The 18165-nt window shown below is 43.2% G+C and overlaps 1 protein-coding gene across 4 annotated transcripts in view; it reads right to left on the reverse strand.

Annotated features, from left to right (window-relative positions):
* The window catches only part of FAM168B (family with sequence similarity 168 member B), a 33369-nt gene extending 25808 nt beyond the window's left edge, over positions 1 to 7561 (reverse strand). The window contains exon 1 of one of the 4 annotated variants that reach the window (XM_076005420.1): positions 7285 to 7561. The gene's annotated coding sequence lies outside the window, so the exon portion shown is untranslated. The other 3 variants (XM_012751720.3, XM_076005419.1, XM_076005418.1) reach the window with 3 other exon arrangements.
* Positions 7562 to 18165: the final 10604 nt, after the last annotated feature.

An 18165-nucleotide genomic window follows, 5' to 3' on the forward strand; every position in this document is an offset into this window, starting at 1 on the left:
ATATTTTTACTAAAAAGGACAAAGTAGCTACTGCCCAGCAACTCTATTAACCCACTCAATGCTCTATCAAAGTCTTTTTTTCCCTGAAAAGTTCAAGAATTTGTCTATCTACAACAATGATTCTACCCTTTCCCAACACAAATAAGATTCTCGTTAGTATCTCCAGCAAGCTCTTCTGAATTTTACCGCCCGATGTGTTCCTGAAGTGTGAGATCTCACTGCTCCTTATCTGGCAAGTCACTCATTGACTTACACAGCTGCAAAACTTAGGGCAATCTTTAATTAAATCTTTAATTTAAAATAATAGCATTGTGTGGGGGGCAAAGAATGGATGGAACTCTCTGTACCTTCTGTTCAATTTTGCTGTGAACCTAAAACTGCTCTAAAAATAATCTAGTTTTTAAATTAAAAAAAAAAAGATAAACTGTGCATCTATTTCCTTGTTTAGTGTCTGCCTTCCCCACACCCCCAAACTAGAATGTAGTCCATGCAAGCTGGCAACATGCACTTGGTTCTGTTTATTGTTGTTATCTCCACCACCAGTAACAATGTCTGGTATAAAATAAGGTGCAACTACCTACTGACTTTCTAAAAAACACGTGCACTTCAGAACACTCTAGGTATCAAATTCCATTACAAAGACAAAACACAAAAACAAATCACTGCAAATTTTCAGCTCACCTGACTCATTTAGAATATTCACAACCAAGCAGTCCAGCACAAAGAATAATATAATAGGTCACATCCTTAGCCTCTGTAATAACAAGTTCCGGCCTAAATTAGGAATACATTAGTAACATCAGTTAATAGGACATTCATTATCTCAACAACTGTCTAGTTTTTTCAACCTTCTAAACCAAAGCCAAATGCCAAATTTGCCATGACATCCACAACTACAGCTAAATGGTAAGTCTTGACCAGCACTGTCCAAATGAACTTTCCACAGTAATGATGTTCTCCTCTCTCCGTGCTGTCCAATATGGCAGCCACTTGCCAAGTGACGAGTGAGCAGCTGGAAAATGTGGCTTATGTAGTATCTGATTTTTCAGCTTTATTTAACTTCAATTTAAATAGCTATGTGTGGCTAGGCGATACTGCATTGGAAAGCACAGGTCTACAGATCACAGTAGAGAGAAAGCAAGTATAGCAATGCATAGCAAGTAAGTAGGACAATCAAAATGCATGTTTTGGCCGGGCGCTGTGGCTCACGCCTGTAATCCTAGCTCTTGGGAGGCCGAGGCGGGCGGATTGCTCAAGGTCAGGAGTTCAAAACCAGCCTGAGCAAGAGCGAGACCCCGTCTCTACTATAAATAGAAAGAAATTAATTGGCCAACTGATATATATATATAAAATTAGCCGGGCATAGTGGCGCATGCCTGTAGTCCCAGCTACTTGGGAGGCTGAGGCAGCAGGATTGCTTGAGCCCAGGAGTTTGAGGTTGCTGTGAGCTAGGCTGACGCCACGGCACTCACTCTAGCCTGGACAACAAAGCGAGACTCTGTCTCAAAAAAAAAAAAAAAAAAAAAATGCATGTTTTAAGCCACAGTTGAAGAATATACAAATTGGCAATGTCTATCTCCATTCCCCTACACTTTTAACCCATTCTTGGCAGATCTACAACATAAAAACTGTGTAGCCTTTCAAATACAGCACCTACTTATCTGATTCAACTACCATCTCTAGAAAAGTGAAGATGGGGTCTCGTTTTGGGTTGGGCACAGTGGCTCATGCTTGTAATCCTAGCATTTTGGGAGGCTGAGGTGAGAGGACTGCCTGAGGTCAGAAGTTCAAGATGGGGTCTCATTCTGTCACCCAGACTGGAGTGCAGTGGCACTATCATAACTTGCTGCAGCCTCAAACTCCTGGGCTCAAGAGATCATCATGCCTCAGCCTCCTGAACTGCCAGGACTACAGGTGCAACCCACCATATCCAGCAATTTTTCCTTTTATTTTGTAAAGACAAGGTCTCTCTGTGTTTCCCAGGTTGGTTTCAAACTCCTGGCCTCAAAGCAATCCTCCCACCTTGGTCTCCCAAAGTACTGGAAGTATAGGTGTAAGGTACTGTGCCCAGGCTTAATTTTATTTTCTTAACTAAATTCAAGATAAGCAAAGCACTATACAAAGGCCTTATAGAGAAAAATCAAACAAGAAATCACAGTCCCTGTTCTAAGTTGACAATCTAGAGAAGCGCTGACCAACAGAACTGTCTGCCAAGATGGAAAGTATCTTGTGCGGTTCAAATATGGTAACTGAACTTTCAGTTTAACTTTAATTCCTTAAGACAGTCCCATGTAGATGACAGCTATTGTACTGGACAGTGCAGGCCTATAATTAATAATGGTGATACAAGGCAAAGACTGTTAAGAGTCACAAGAGAATAAGGCTGGGCGCGGTGGCTCACGCCTGTAATCCTAGCACTCTGGGAGGCTGAGGCAGGAGGATTGATCAAGATCAGGAGTTCAAGACCTGCCTGAGCAAGAGCAAGACCCCGTCTCTACTAAAAATAGAAAGAAATTAATTGGCCAACTAAAAATATATAGAAAAACTCAGCCAGGCATGGTGGCACATAGTCCCAGCTACTCGGGAGGCTGAGGCAAGAGGATCGCTTGAGCCCAGGTTTGAGGTTGCTGTGAGCTAGGCTGACACCATGGCACTCTAGCCTGGGCAACAGAGTGAGACTTTGTCTCAAAAACAAAACAAAACAAAAGAGTCACAAGAGAATAAAGTGCTCCAAGGGTTGAATGGGAAGAACAAAATTTCAATGGGGGGGGGGAGGGGAGGAATGGTTGGGAAAACTTGATTAAAGAGCCATCATTTCTTTTTTTTTTTTTTTTGAGACAGAGTCTCGCTTTCTTGCCTAGGCTAGAGTGAGTGCCGTGGCGTCAGCCTAGCTCACAGCAACCTCAAACTCCTGGGCTCAAGCGATCCTCCTGCCTCAGCCTCCCGAGTAGCTGGGACTACAGGCACGAGCCACCATGCCCGGCTGATTTTTATATTATATATATTAGTTGGCCAATTAATTTCTTTCTATTTTTATGGTATAGACGGGGTCTCGCTCAGGCTGGTTTTGAACTCCTGACCTTGAGCAATCCGCCCGCCTCGGCCTCCCAGAGTGCTAGGATTACAGGCGTGAGCCACCGCGCCCGGCCAAGAGCCATCATTTCTAATAAGCGATGGACAGGATCCCAACCAGCCACAGAAATGAAGAAATACAAGATGCATTTTCAGAATATTATGCAATGGGGCTTATCTGGAGCTTAAGCTACATGTAGGTAATCAGCAACAGAAAGTTACAGAGATATAGGTTATGTTACAACCATCATGTAGAGACCCTTAGATGTGGGCTGAGCAGGAGTATCATATGGTAGGCTATGAAGCTCATGAATAGCACAGCAGTTAAACACACGGTTACCATATGACGCCACAATTTCACTCCTAGGTATAAACCCAAGAGAAGCAAAAACACATGACTATACCAAAAGTTGTACAAGAATATTTATAACAGTATTCACAATAGCCAGAAATTGCAAACCACCCAAATAAAGCACTGAACACCAGGAGGCTCTTCTTCCATAATGACCTCACAGTCTAGACCACTAATAACACAATTCTACGCTATCCTTGCCACTAAAAAATTTTATAGAACCACATTTGAATTCTAGTAAGTTTCAAAGTAACCAGAAGTTACGTTTCCTGAAAGCATTTTTTACTTCCCCAGAGACTAAAAAATATTTCCCAAAGTGACTGAAAAATCCTAATGAATTAAAAATTACAGGTAGAGGCCAGATGTGGTGGTTCATGCCTGTAATCCTAGCACTCACTCAGAGAGGCCAAGGCAGGAGGATCACTTGAGGTCAGGAGTTCGACACCAGCCTCAGCAACAGTGAGACCCCGTCTCTACTAAAAATAGAAAATTAGCTGGCCAGCTGAAAAAAAAAAGAAAAAATTAGCGGCCGTGGTGGCTTCTTGCCTGTAGTCCCAGCTACTCGGGAGGCTGATGCAGGAGGATCCCTTGAGCCCAGGGGTTTGAGGTTGCTGTGAGCTATGATGATGCCACTGCACTCTAGCCTGGGTAAGAGAGCAAGACTCTGTTTAAAAAAAAAAATTACAGGTGGATGAAATACAGGAGAATTGATAAAGAAAATGTTGCTGTTTCCTCTGCAAAAGCCAGTAACATAAGACACATTTGTCTGTGAACAAAGGCCAAAAATCTCTTTAACACAGACAGCCACACTAGAAAAAAATTGTTTTCCTTGGGGCCAGGATGTTTTATTACAGAAATAGAATAAAAAAACTTCAAAAACAAAATGATCCTTTCTAATTTAATGACAAATTTGTTGTTTTTTATTGTCTTGTGTGTGTGAGTTATATGTAACTTGAAAAATAGTTCTTGTGGCTCCCAAACTGAACAGACATGAGATATATGCTTCACAAGGCCCTGGGCTCAAAACTAGCATGAGTTAAATACAACTCACATGGCAGTTAATGTGAGTTAAGGCCAGGCAAGGTGGCTCATACCTATAATCCTAGTATTCTGGGAGGCAGAAGCGGGAGGATTGCTTGAGTTCAGGAGTTCAAGACCAGCCTGAGCAAAAGATCTCTTGTCTCTACTAAAAACAGAAAAAGGCCGGGCATGGTGGCTCACGCCTATAATCCTAGCACTCTGGGAGGCTGAGGCAGGCGGATTGCTCTAGGTCTGGAGTTCGAAACCAGCCTGAGCAAGCGCGAGACCCCGTCTCTACCATAAATAGAAATTAATTGACCAACTAAAAATACATATACAAATAATTATCCGGGCATTGTGGTGCATGCCTGTAGTCCCAGCTATTCAGGAGGCTGAGGCAGTATCGCTTGAGCCCAGAAGTTTGAGGTTGCTGTGAGCTAGGCTGATGCCATGGCACTCACTCTAGCCCAGGCAAAAGAGTAAGATTCTGTCTCAAAAAAAAAAAAGTGATAATGCTGTGGTTACATATAAATATATAATTTTTTACAGATACATAGTAAAAAGTACATAAAGATTAAAAATGACAATGCCTTATTAATAAAACATTTCTACAAAAAAGGGCAAATACAGCAAAATGCTAATAATCTTTACATCAAGACATTAGGTATATCACTGTACATTGTATTGTTGTACTTCTTCAATTTGCATAATAAAAAAGCAAAGAAAAAACACACCATCACCAATCTGCCTAAGATTCTATTTCCCAGTTTGATTTGGTGTGAACCAAGGACCCCAATGCTTTTTAAAAGTTTCCCATTTGAAATGATTCAACTGTCAGAATTTGTAGGGATGTATTGACACCTGCATCAGAATATACAAACCTCAGATTTACCATTAAAAAGATGACAGCAAAAATTACTTAACTTGAAAACTCAATAATAATCAGAAGGAAAGTATCTTTAAAATGAAAGACTCATCACTGCTTTCTCTAGTTTAAAAATGACCCATGATCTAAACAAAGTTCCCACACAGAATAATTATGAAATACTAGAATACAAGGCTTTTAAAATTTTATATCAACAAACCTAATTCCATGGGGCTTAAATTCTATTTCTCTCAGAAACAACAATATACAAGATACAATATTCTTTAGAATAATCAACATTGGAAATTCTCAGTAATGTATGACATTACCAAGAAAGCACTGCCCCATCCCAACTCTACCAATGTTTGCATTCTACTAGGAGCAATTCATGGATTTCTGCACCATACAATCAGACAGACTTCAAAGATAAAGACATACAGTGGAAGACAGACATAGAGAAAAGTATTACTCTATTACACTGGCGTACTATTGCTTTAAAATTGTTGTCAGAGCGGATCCAGGAAAACAAACTGTCTACGTAAGACAAATTTATTAAACAAAAATTGCCCTTTAAACTATAGAACCTGTAAAAAAATATTTTAAAATGGACTTCAGATTTTTTTCAATCCTAATCCTCTACCTCTGTGACATTACATTAATTTTCCCTATGTTTGAAATTCAAATAATGTTGGCATTACAATTCTATCTAACCTTAAAATGAAAATGAACTGAAAAGCAGTTGCAGAGCAAACCCTAACACACATAAGAAGCCTGATAACAAGACATGGGCAGTAACAGAGGCTGCTTCCTCCTTCCAGGCATTTGACTTACACACACAGCATAACCCTTCCACTACAGGTATTCCTAAGAGCAGGAAGAAGGGGGAACTACCTGTTAGGACATTTCTAGTTACTGCTGCACAAGGAACACCCAAGAGAGCCCGAATGAAGTAGGTAGTCTATAACTCTTAAGCCTGGCGGCCTTCTTCTAACAGATCTTAACTTTCATTTAGTCACAATCACAACCAGTTTTAACTCATTCTAAAGCTTTCTTGCATGCCAAAACACTCCAAAATGTTACATGAGTAATATATGCAAACACTCTATTGAAATAAGCCTGCTTTATAAACACTAAGAGAAGCAAAATCTTCACATTTTCTGCAACACCAGCTTCAAAATTAGAAAAATAGCTTTCGACTGCTTAAAATGTGTCCCTAATGTGACTAATCTTAAATTACACAAGGATGACTTGACAGTTTAAAGAGTTGGAACTATATAAACCTTTTCATTTTTAAAGCTTTCTTGCATGCCAAAACAGTCCAAAATATTTTTATGTTTGACTTCAATGATTAAACATTAACTAAGACAAACCATTAGATGCACACTTAACGTTCACTATAAAGGAGAAATACCCTGTTTGTGGACACGAAGTAAAGGTGCATTCTTTTCTAAAGTTAACCCAGGCTGTGTCATGAAACGTCCTTTCCGAAGAAAATCTTAAAAGTCTAATTTTAATCATGCCTTTTTAAGCTGGCGGGAGGCTGCGCAGTTGCCGCCAGGCAAGCAGAGTAATTTTTACTTTGTGAGTAGACAAAATGAGTAGTCATATATTCGAAATGATTATAATCACAACCCAATGCTTCCCAGTTGTCATACTAAAACGGTGTCCTGATCTGCACTAACTCTGACCTTTAGAAGGCCAAGGAAACATTCTGTGCCCTGAACCGTTCTGAGTCGGCCACCTGAGCGGGAGCCCCGGGTCGCCTCGACGCACCTGCCCCGGCCTCCCGGCCGAGCTTAGCTCCGCCCCTCGCTCTCCCACCCTGGCCAGCCAGGCCGGGCTGCGGGACAAAGCGCGGCCCGGGGCCCCGCCCGGCGCCAGCGACCCCGAGCCGCTGGCCTGACCTTGGCGTCGCCCCAGGCCGGCCGCACAAAGCGCCACACTTCCGTCTGGCCGCCCGTCCGTCCCAGCTCACCGCGCAGGGGCGCCTGGGCCTCAGCGACAGCGCACGCCTGCCCGTGGCGGGCTCGGCCTGACGCGAAACGAGGGGCGAGCGCTGCGGACGCCGATCCGATGTGGGGCTGACCCACGAAGCCCCGCGTCTCCGCCGCCTGCCAGGCGCCGCGCTCCGCTAGCTCGCCTCGGCCTGGCCCGCCTCTCCGCAACCCGGGCTCCCCGCCGACGCTGCGCAGCCACCGGAGCCGCCGACCTCACTTCCGCCCGGGCGCGCCGCAGCGGGTGCGCGCCTGGCACGTGACCCCCGGCGGGCGCGCTCCTGCTAGCGTCCGTGAGGCGCCCGGATGCACAGGCGCGAGCTCGTGCGGAGTGCTGAGAGCAGCTGGCGCTCTTGTAGACTGTTTCTCCTCGCGTTGTTGGACGCTCCTGTCATTGTGGTGTGGAGAAAAAAAGCATACCGGAACATAGTATAGCTCTGTATTCATTTGTGGGAGAAGCATTTGGTTCTGAACCACAGGAACCTTTGGCGGACCCCGTGCGGGGGCTCCGCAGGGGCGCAGGCCGAGACTAGGCCGCTATGCGTCTGGAGGTGACGTCACTCCTGCGACGTGTAGGGTTAGGTCCAGAAACGGGAGCGCAGGGTCGGTGGTCCAGGAACGCACATCTTCCTGGGGTGGCCCTCAGTCGGCTGTAGAGCGCCTGCCTCCGACGGGGAGGCCGAGCTTTCCTCTCCTTTTCCGTGGCGGGAGGAGCCTCGCGCTCTCTCTGCCCGGGCTGAGCGTCGTGGCCCGCTCCGGGCTCCGGGCCCTGGGCCGGCGCCTGTGGATCCCTCTCACCGCCATGCACGCAGCGCGGGCACCTAGGTGTTGCCAGCTGTGGTGCTGACAGAAGATTCTTTGGGTGGTATCTAAGATAAGATTTAAGTGCGGATAAAATTAGTTGCGAAGGGCACACTTCTACGGCACTGTAAATGACAGTTTTGAATAAAATTGGGATGTTACACCCTTCCATATATCTGTTGGAATACAAATACCATGTTGATTTGATTCCCACTATTTCTGTTTTTAAAATACCCAAGTTGTTCTGTAACTACAAAATGTCATTATTCCTTTACCCCCTTGAACGCCCATCTGCATTCCACTGTCCCCACAGAATTATACCCTAGTATGTACTCACCTGTTGAGAGCTTTTTTTTTTTTTTAATCTGTTGTATCTCTCAGCATAGTGTCAACCGAAAAAAAGCCAAACTCTGTAAAATAATTTTAAAGAGATTTATTCTGAGCCAAATTTGAAGACCATGACCCGGAGCCACTGCCAAGAGGCCTTGAGCAAGTGGGCTCGCTGTGGCTGGGTTACAGTTCGGTTTTATATCTTTTCAGAGAGACTGGGGTTACAGGCAAAGTCACAAGTCAATACATGAGAGGCATACCTTGGTTTGGCCCAAAAAGGTGGGACATTTCCAAGCGGGTGCTTACAGGTTATAGGTGGGTTTAAAGATTCTTTGGCTGGCATTTGGCTGAGAGAGTTAGATTTTATCCAGAAGACCAGAAAGGATATGCTAATTTTAAGATAAGGGTGTGAGGCCGGGCGTGGTGGCTCTTGCTTGTAATCCTAGCTCTCTGGGAGGCCGAGGTGGGCAGATGGTTCAAGGTCAGGAGTTCTAAACTAGCCCGAACAAGAGCGAGACCTGCCTCTACTATAAATAGAAAGAAATTAATTGGCCAACTAACATACATAGAAAAAATTAGCCGGGCATGGTGGCGCATGCGTGTAGTCCCAGCTACTCAGGTGGCTGAGGCAGCAGGATTGCTTGAGCCCAGGAGTTTGAGATTGCTGTGAGCTAGGCTGACGCCAGGGCACTCACTCTAGCCTGGGCAACAAAGTGAGACTCTGTCTCAAAAATAAAATAAAATAAAATAAAATCACTGAGGATAAAGATGGACTGCTCAATAAATGATACTGGGACAAAAATTTACCCATCTGAAGAAATATAAAATTAGACCTATACCTCAAACCATATAATAAGAGTAAAATCCAAATTAAAAAAAAAATATGAATGTATAGCCATGGAATCAGAAAAAGACAAGAATAGAACATGAGGAAATATCTTTTTAATTTTGGAGTAAAGATCTTTTTGGACTGGGGGTGGTGGCTCACACCTGTAATCTTAGCATTCTGGGAGGCTGAGGCAGGCAGATGGTTTGAGCTAAGGAGTTTGAGACCAGCCTGAGCAAGAGCGAAACCCCATCTCTACTAAAAAAAAAAAAATAGAAATTATCTGGACAAAAAAAAATACATATATATATATATACACACACACACATATATATAAGTTCGCTGGGCATGGTGGTGCATGCCTATAGTTCCAGCTACTCGGGAGGCTGAGGCAGGAGGATCATGAGCCCAGGAGTTTGAGGTTGCTGTGAACTAGGCTGATTCCACAACACTCTAGCCAGGGCAACAGAGTGAGACTCTGTCTCAAAAAAAAAAAAAAAAAATCTTTCTGGCCAGGTGCAATGGCTCACACCTGTGAGGTGTGCTTTGGGAGGTGAAGACAGGAAGATTGCTTGAGACCAAGAGATCAAGACTAGCCTGGGCAACATAACCAGACCCTGTCTCTACAAAAAAATAGAAAAATTAGCCAGATATGGGGTTGTACCTGTAGTCCCAGGTGCTTGGGAGGCAAGGCTAGTGATTAAAGAAATAGTCTCAACATATATATCATAGGCAAAGGGCTTATCTCAATATTCCATAATTGAACAAGAAGGTCCTACAACCTAGGAAACATGAAGAAAATTCACTGAAATCCAAATTAAAAAAGATATGAATGTAGATGTGTAAAATGAAATAGGTTCACACTTGTTTATTGCAGCATTGTTTATAGTAACAAAACACTGGAAACAGCTTCACTGTCCATCACTAGGGGAAAAATTGGATAACCTCTGGTTCATCCAAACGGTGAAATACTCTATAACTCGAAAAAGAAACAGAGAAACTTTCCATGTTCTGAAATGGAAATATCTCCAAGGTATGTTGTTCAAAAAATAAAAGGGATAGAACTGTATTAAAGAAGATTGGGTAAAAGGGGGAAATGAAAAATTATACTTGCATTTATGGAGTACTGTAATATTTTAGCAATATTGATAAATATTCAAAAACCTATCAGCAATAATTTCCTGCGGTGAGGCAAGGAAAGAGTGGGCCCTGAGTAGCAGATGGGGGACAGGGATGACAAAGATGATTTTCATGTTAGGTTTTTTTTTTTTTGATCCACGGTCTCTTTCTCTCACCAGGGCTAGAGTGCAGTGACATCAACATAGATCACTGCAGCCTCAAACTGCTGGGCTTAAAAAATCCTCCTACCTCAGCCTCCCGAGCAGCTAGGACTATAGGCATGCAGCACCATGCCCAGCTAATTGTGATATTCCTTGTAAAGACAGGGACTTCACTCTTGCTCAGACTCATCTAGAACTCCTGGCCTCAAGCAATCCTCCTGCTTCAGCTTTACAAGGTGCTAGGATTACAGGCATGAACCACAACAACCAGTCTCATGTTGGGTTATTTTAAAACATTTCTGAATCATGTGTATGTACTACCTATTCTAAAATTAAATAAAATAAGTAAAAAATCTCACTTTATTTTTAAGTTAGTGTCTCTGTTACCTAGGCTAGAGTGCCCTGATGTTAGACTGAAACAGGATCCTCACTTTTCACCCTCTTCTTCAGACTGATTCCACGGCTCAGCTGGGAAGGGAAAATGGCTCCCATAGAGGAATCCATGTTTGGGCCCAGTCACCTGGGTGTTTCAAGCAGTAGCTAGTAGCAGGGTGGAAAAAATCATTATTTTCAGTGTTACTTCACCATCCTCCAGGACACCGGGCATTTCATCTGCCTTTTTAGAGCCTTGGTTTCACAATCTCAGAGCCTCAGGTGATTCTCCCAGAGAGTTCCATGCGGAGGCCTCCTTATATGTTTTTTCCCATAAGTCAGTCCTAGAGCCTTTTAAAATAACCATTCTTTAAAGAATTATCTCCCCTTCTATCACAGTTACTTAAAAAAAGTTAGCCCCATTCACCAGGGGCTTTCAGAAATAATTTTTTGGAGCTGGCCTTTCTGAGAGGTGGAAAGTGCAGGTCCCGGGTCCCCCCTTCCCCCGGGCCGCTTATTCTCAGAGATGGGAAGTGCCCACCGGCCAGCAGGGTGAAAACTGGGGATCCTGTTTCAGCCTAAAATACTGAAACAGGATCTGCAGTTTTCACAGGGCTCCCGCATGCACACTTCCCTTTTCTGGGAATAAGCGCCTGAGGGAAGGGAGGACAGAGGACCGCACTTTCCACCTCTGACAAAGGCCAGCTCAAAAGAATTATTCCTCAAAGCATGGTGAATGGGGACTTTGGGGAAAAATCCTCTTAGCGATGTCTTCACATAGAAATCTCTGCGAGAATCACCTGAGGCACTGAGCTCTTGAACCCACACCTTTACAAATACAGATGAAATGCCTGGTGTCCTGGAGGATGGGAAATAATGGTGAAATAACACTGAAAATAATGATTTTCTCCAAACTGGTACTAGCTACTGCTCCAGAAACCCAGGTCACCGGGCCCAAACATGGATTCCTCTGCTGGAACCGTTTTCCCTTCCCAGCTGAGCCACCAAATCAGTCTGAAAAAGAGGGTGAAAAGTGTGGATCCTGTTTCAGTCTTAGACTAGCAAACTGGTACTAGCAGTAGCTAGTACCAGTTTAGAGAAAATCATTATATTAAGTGTTATTTCACCATTATTTCACCATCTTCGAGGACACCAGGCATTTCACCAACATTTTTAGAGGTGTGGTTTCATGAGCTCACAGCCTCAGGTGATTGCTGCAGAGATTTCTATGCGGAGGGCTAGCTCAGGGGATTTTTCCCAGCAATCCATCCTAGAGCCTTTTAAAATAACCATTCTTGGAGGGGGATAAGCAAGATGGCAGATGAGAAACACTGCCAGAGTGTCTCAGCAGAAAAGTCATATTCTAGCAGAAATTAGAAGAAAGAAGCAAGAAGATGAGCATACAGCAGACGAGGGTCGGAATGAGGGGCACCTGAGATCACGGGAGACTCCACAGGAAGAGGTTGCAGAGAAGAACTGGAAGCAGAGCCCTCCGAAACACCCTGAAGACCAGCGGCAAGGGTAGCTGAGGTGGTTAACTTATCCCTCCCATGTATCTTGGACTGCCATTGGGCTCCCCAGCCCAGAGATGGCCACCGCCAGTGAGCAGTAAGCCTGTAGTGGCCGCGGTACCAGAATCCCAACTCCCACAGGGCACCTCTGTGTGCATAGACCCGAGCTACATGGCAGGAGCCATATTGCGTCCTTCTCCCCTCCCCTGACCCTATCCTCGGCTGCCAAGAGAGACAATATAGCACCTGCCAGAGGCACCTCCAGGGAATGGGACCTTCCCTTTTGGGGCCCTTTAGCTAACTGAGGGGAACTCAGACGGTGAGCTCCCTACCCGCCAGCCCTCCCAGGTGCTGCTAGCACGGTGATCCCAGGAGAACGGGGCAGACCCTGAGGCTGAGAGACATAGACCCAGCTTGGGCTCCCTGTGGGTGAATTGGGACAGGCACTGCTCTCCCTGGTAGGAATATAGTTTGAACTCTGAGGCCCAGAGGTGAGACCTGCAGACCACATCCCATGCACCCAGGTCTCCCATTGCCCAAGGCACAGAAGGGATATACGTGAACAGCCTACTGAGGAATGTGTGCCTTCAGGGGCAGATCAGCATCCTAGAGGGCAACCCTCCTCCCAAAGGGAGGCCGTACGCCCAGCCCAGGTGGTGTTTCTGTGCAGGGAAACTGCTGGCCAGCATCGCAGACAGGGGAGGCCCTGTGGCAGGAGGTCTGGCCTACTGGCAGAGGCCCAGGAGTAGCCGCGGAGTTGGGGACGGTGGAAAGAAGCCAGGCCCGCTCCAGACTGCGGGTCTCAGACAGCCCCACCCCCACACACAGAATCTCTGACTGAGCAGGGCCATTCCAGCCCCGCCCTGACAGCTTTTCCTGGAAGCAGAGTAGAGAATTTTGACCCCTGCTAACGGCATTGGTGGTGCCTGAGGGCAGGCTTACCCAACCGAGCTCCGCCCAGACTCTCTCCTAGACCAGCCCTCACTGAGGGGGAGAAAAGGACACACCTGGAAGTCCCAGGCCCCATCAACCACCTGAGGCACTGAGTTCTCTCTACAGGAACAAGAGCTGATAACAGGACACAAAAACAACAGCATAGCCTGTTCCTCCAAGCAAGCGCCACCTACTGACAGGGAGGACATCCTGCACACCCTCTTCACGGCATCTACTGACTGATCATACAGGGAGTGGTCGAATCTCACCCACAGACACCACCTACTGGCTCAGAAACTAAAAAAGGTGTATGAATACCCAAACAAACACCTAAAGGAAAGAAACAACAACTGATCGACATGGGAAGAAATCAGCAAAGGAACTCCGGAAATATGAAGAACCAAATGGAAAACACACCCCCAAAGAGGAACACCAGCCCCCTAGAAACAGACACCAACCAAAATCAGGCAACCAAAATGACAGAAGAGGAAATTCGAATGTGGATCATCAGAAAATTCAATGACCTGCAAGAACAACTCCATAACCAACACAAAGAAACCACAAAAAGCATCCAGGATCTGGAACAAAAGTTCACTAAAGAAAAAGACACAATGAAGAAAAGTGTAACCAAACTCCTGGAAATGAAGAATCAATTCAGGGAACTACAAAATTCAGTGGAAAGTCTCAAGAACAGGGTAGATCAAACAGAAGAAAGAATCTCAGAGATTGAAGATAACACCTTTCAATTAAATAAATCAGTCACAGAGATAAAGCAGAGAAACAAGAGAAACGAGCAAAGCCTACCAGAGATGTGGGATTATCTGAAGAAACCTAATGTGAAGGTCATAGGGTTACCAGAAGGGGAACAAGAAAAAACCCAAGAGTTGGACAAGTTATTTGAAGATATAATAGAGGAAAATTTCCCAGGCCTTGCTAAAAATCTCGATATACAAGTTCAAGAAGCTCAGAGGACCCCTGGGAGATTCAATGCAAACAGGAAGACATCACGACATGCAGTCACCAGACTGACCAAAATATCAACTAAAGAGGACCTTCTAAGAGCTGTAAGACAAAAGAAGCAAGTAACATACAAAGGAAAGCCAATCTGAATAACACCAGGCTTCTCTATTGAGACTCTACAAGCAAGGAGGGACTGGGGCCCCATTCTCACTCTCCTGAAACAAAACAATGCCCAGCCTAGAATCTTATTCTCTGCAAAACTAAGTTTTGTACATGAAGGAGAAATCAAGACATTCTCAGATAAGCAAAGACTGAGGGAATTCACCAAGACAAGACCAGCCCTTCAAGAAGTACTCAAAACAGTGTTACCCACGGATCAGCACAATAAACACTCATGAATGTAAATCTACTCAAAGCTAAAGATCAAAGCCCAGATACTACAATGGCTCAAGAGAGAAAACAAAGCAACAGAGTTCAAACAAACATAAGGAACAGAAATCTGCCCCACCTATCAGTTATCTCAATAAATGTGAATGGCTTGAACTCCCCACTCAAGAGACATAGGCTGGCCGAATGGATAAAAAAACACAAGCCAAGTATCTGCTGCCTTCAGGAAACACATCTAACCTGCAAGGATGCAATTAGACTAAAGGTAAAGGGGTGGAGAACAATATTTCAAGCAAACAGAAGCCAAAAGAAAGCTGGCGTGGCTGTGCTGATTAGAGATAACTTAGTTTTTAAATCAACAAAAGTAATAAAAGACAAAGAATGTCACTATCTAATGGTGAAGGATACAGTTCAACAAGAGGACATATCAATTCTAAATATATATGTACCCTAACTTGGTGCACCAACATTCATAAATCAAACTCTGCTGGATCTAAACAAATGGATAAACAACACCACCATAATAGTTGGAGACTTTAACACCCCACTGACAGCACAGGACAGATCCTCCAAACAGAAAATCAAAAGAGAAATAATGGACTTAGGGTTAAACAGAACCCTAGAACAAATGGGCCTGACTGACATTTACAGGACATTCTACCCCAAAACCACTGAATATATGTTCTTCTCATCAGCTCATGGGTCATTCTCTAAGATTGACCATATCCTAGGACACAAAGCACGTCTCAAACATTTAAAAAAATAGAAATTATACCGTGTATCTTTTCAGACCACAGTGGAATGAATGTAGAAATCGATCCTAACAGGAGTCCTCATTTCTACGCAAAGTTATGGAAACTAAACAACCTTCTGCTGAATGATCACTTCATAAATGAGGAAATCAAGATGGAAATCAAAAGATTCTTTGAACTAAACAACAAAGGTGACACAAGTGACCAAAACCTGTGGGACACAGCTAAAGCAGTCCTGAGAGGAAAGTTTATTTCCATAAATGCCTGTATCTAAAAGTCAAAAAGATCACAAATAGACAACCTAATGTATCATCTCAAAGAGCTGGAAAAAGAAGAACAGACGAACCCCAAAGCCAGCAGAAGAAGTGAAATCATTAAGATCAAATCAGAACTAAATGAAATTGACAACAGTGAAACTATATGGAAGACTAATAAAACAAAAAGTTGGTTCTTTGAAAAGATAAACAAAATTGACACACCACTGGCTAGACTAACAAAAAGCAGAAAAGAAAAATCTCTAATAAGCTCCATCAGGAACAATAAAGGAGAAATTACAACTGATGCCATGGAGATACAAGATATAATTTATGAATACTACAAAAACCTCTATGCACACAAACTGAAAATGTGGAGGAAATGGACAATTTCTTAGAAACACACAGCCTCCCTAGGCTCAACCAGGAAGAAATAGAATTCTTGAACAGACCAATATCAAGTACCGAAATTGAAACACCAATAAAAAGCCTTCCTAAAAAGAAAAGTCCTGGACCAGATGGTTTCACACCCGAATTTTACCACACCTACAAAGAAGAACTGGTGCCTATCCTGCAGAAATTACTCCACAATATTGAGAAGCATGGAATCCTCCGTAACACATTTTATGAAGGGATAACCCTGATACCAAAACCAGGAAAGAATGCAACAAAAAAAGAAAACTAAAGACCAATATCCCTTATGAATTATAGATGCAAAAATTCTCAACAAAATCCTAGCCAATCGAATCCAGGTGTTTGTCAAGAAAATAATTCATCACATCCAAGTGGACTTTATCCAAGGGTTGCAGGGATGGTTCAACATACGCAAATCTATAAATGTAATTCATCATATAAACAGAAGCAAAAACAAAGACCATATGTTCCTCTCAATAGATGCAGAAAAAGCATTTGACAAAATTCAACACCCTTTTATGATAAGAATGCTCAACAAAATAGGCATAGACGGGGCTTACCTAAAAATGATACAAGCCATATATGACAAATCCACAGCCAATATCATACTGAATGGGGAAAAATTGAAAGCATTCCCACTTAGAACTGGAACAAGACAAGGTCGCCCCCTATCCCCACTTCTGTCCAACCTAGTGCTGGAAGTCCTTGCTACAGCAATCAGACAAGAGAGTGGAATTAAGGGCATCCAAATGGGGGCAGAGGAGATCAAACTCTCACTCTTTGCTGATGATATGATTTTATACCTAGAAACCCCCACAGATTCAACCATGAGACTCCTTGATCTGATAAATGAATTTGGTAAAGTCTCAGGATACAAAATCAATACACAGAAATCAGAGGCATTCATATACGCCAACAACAGTAAAAGTGAGAACCAAATCAAAGACTCAATTCCCTTCAAAATAGCAACAAAGAAAACAAAGTATCTTGAAATATATTTAACTAAGGAGGTAAAAGACCTCTACAGGGAGGACTATGAAACACTGAAGAAGGAAATAGCAGAGGACATAAACCGATGGAAGAATATACCATGCTCATGGGTCAGCAGAATCAACATTGTTAAAATGTCTATACTACCCAAAGTGACCTACAGAGTCAATGCAATTCCTATCAAAATACCATCATCATTTTTCACAAATATAGAAAAAATAATTTTACACTTCGTATGGAACCAGAGAAGACCCTGTATAGCAAAATCAATCCTAGGCAATAAAAACAAAATAAGAGGTATTTTGTCAGATAATTTATCAGATTTCACACTATACTACAAGGCTATAGCAACTAAAACAGCTTGGGACTGGCACAAGAACAGGGACATTGACCAGTGGAACAGAACAGAGAACCCAGATATAAAACCATCCTCATACAGCCAACTAATCTTCAACAAAGCAGACAAAAACATACACTGGGGAAAAGAATCTTTATTCAATAAATGGTGCTGGGAAAACTGGATAGCCATATGTAGAAGACTAAAACAAGACCCACCCCTTTTACCTCTCACAAAAATCAACTCACACTGGGTAACAGATTAGAACCTTAGGCATGAAACTATTATTATTCTAGAGGAAAATGTTGGAAATATTCTTCTAGACATTGGCCTAGGCAAAGAATTTATGAAGAAGACCCCAAGGCAACCACAACAGCAACAAAAATAAATAAATTGGACCTGATAAAATTAAAAAGCTTCTGCACAGCCAAAGAAACTGTCAAGAGAGAAAATAGACAACCCACAGAATGGGAGAAAATTTTTGCAAGCTACACATCTGATAAAGGGCTGATAACTAGAATCTATTTAGAACTTAGGAAAATCAGCAAGAAAAAAATCAAACAATCCGATCAAAAATGGGCAAAGGACATGAACAGAAACTTCTCAAAAGAAGACAGAATAATGGCCAACAAACCTATGAAAAAATGTTTAACATCCCCAATCATCAGGGAATGTAAATCAAAACCACAATGAGAGACTACTTAACTCCAGTGAG

This window comes from Microcebus murinus, chromosome 8 (assembly GCF_040939455.1).
Source record: "Microcebus murinus isolate Inina chromosome 8, M.murinus_Inina_mat1.0, whole genome shotgun sequence".
NCBI classification, from domain to species: domain Eukaryota; kingdom Metazoa; phylum Chordata; class Mammalia; order Primates; family Cheirogaleidae; genus Microcebus; species Microcebus murinus.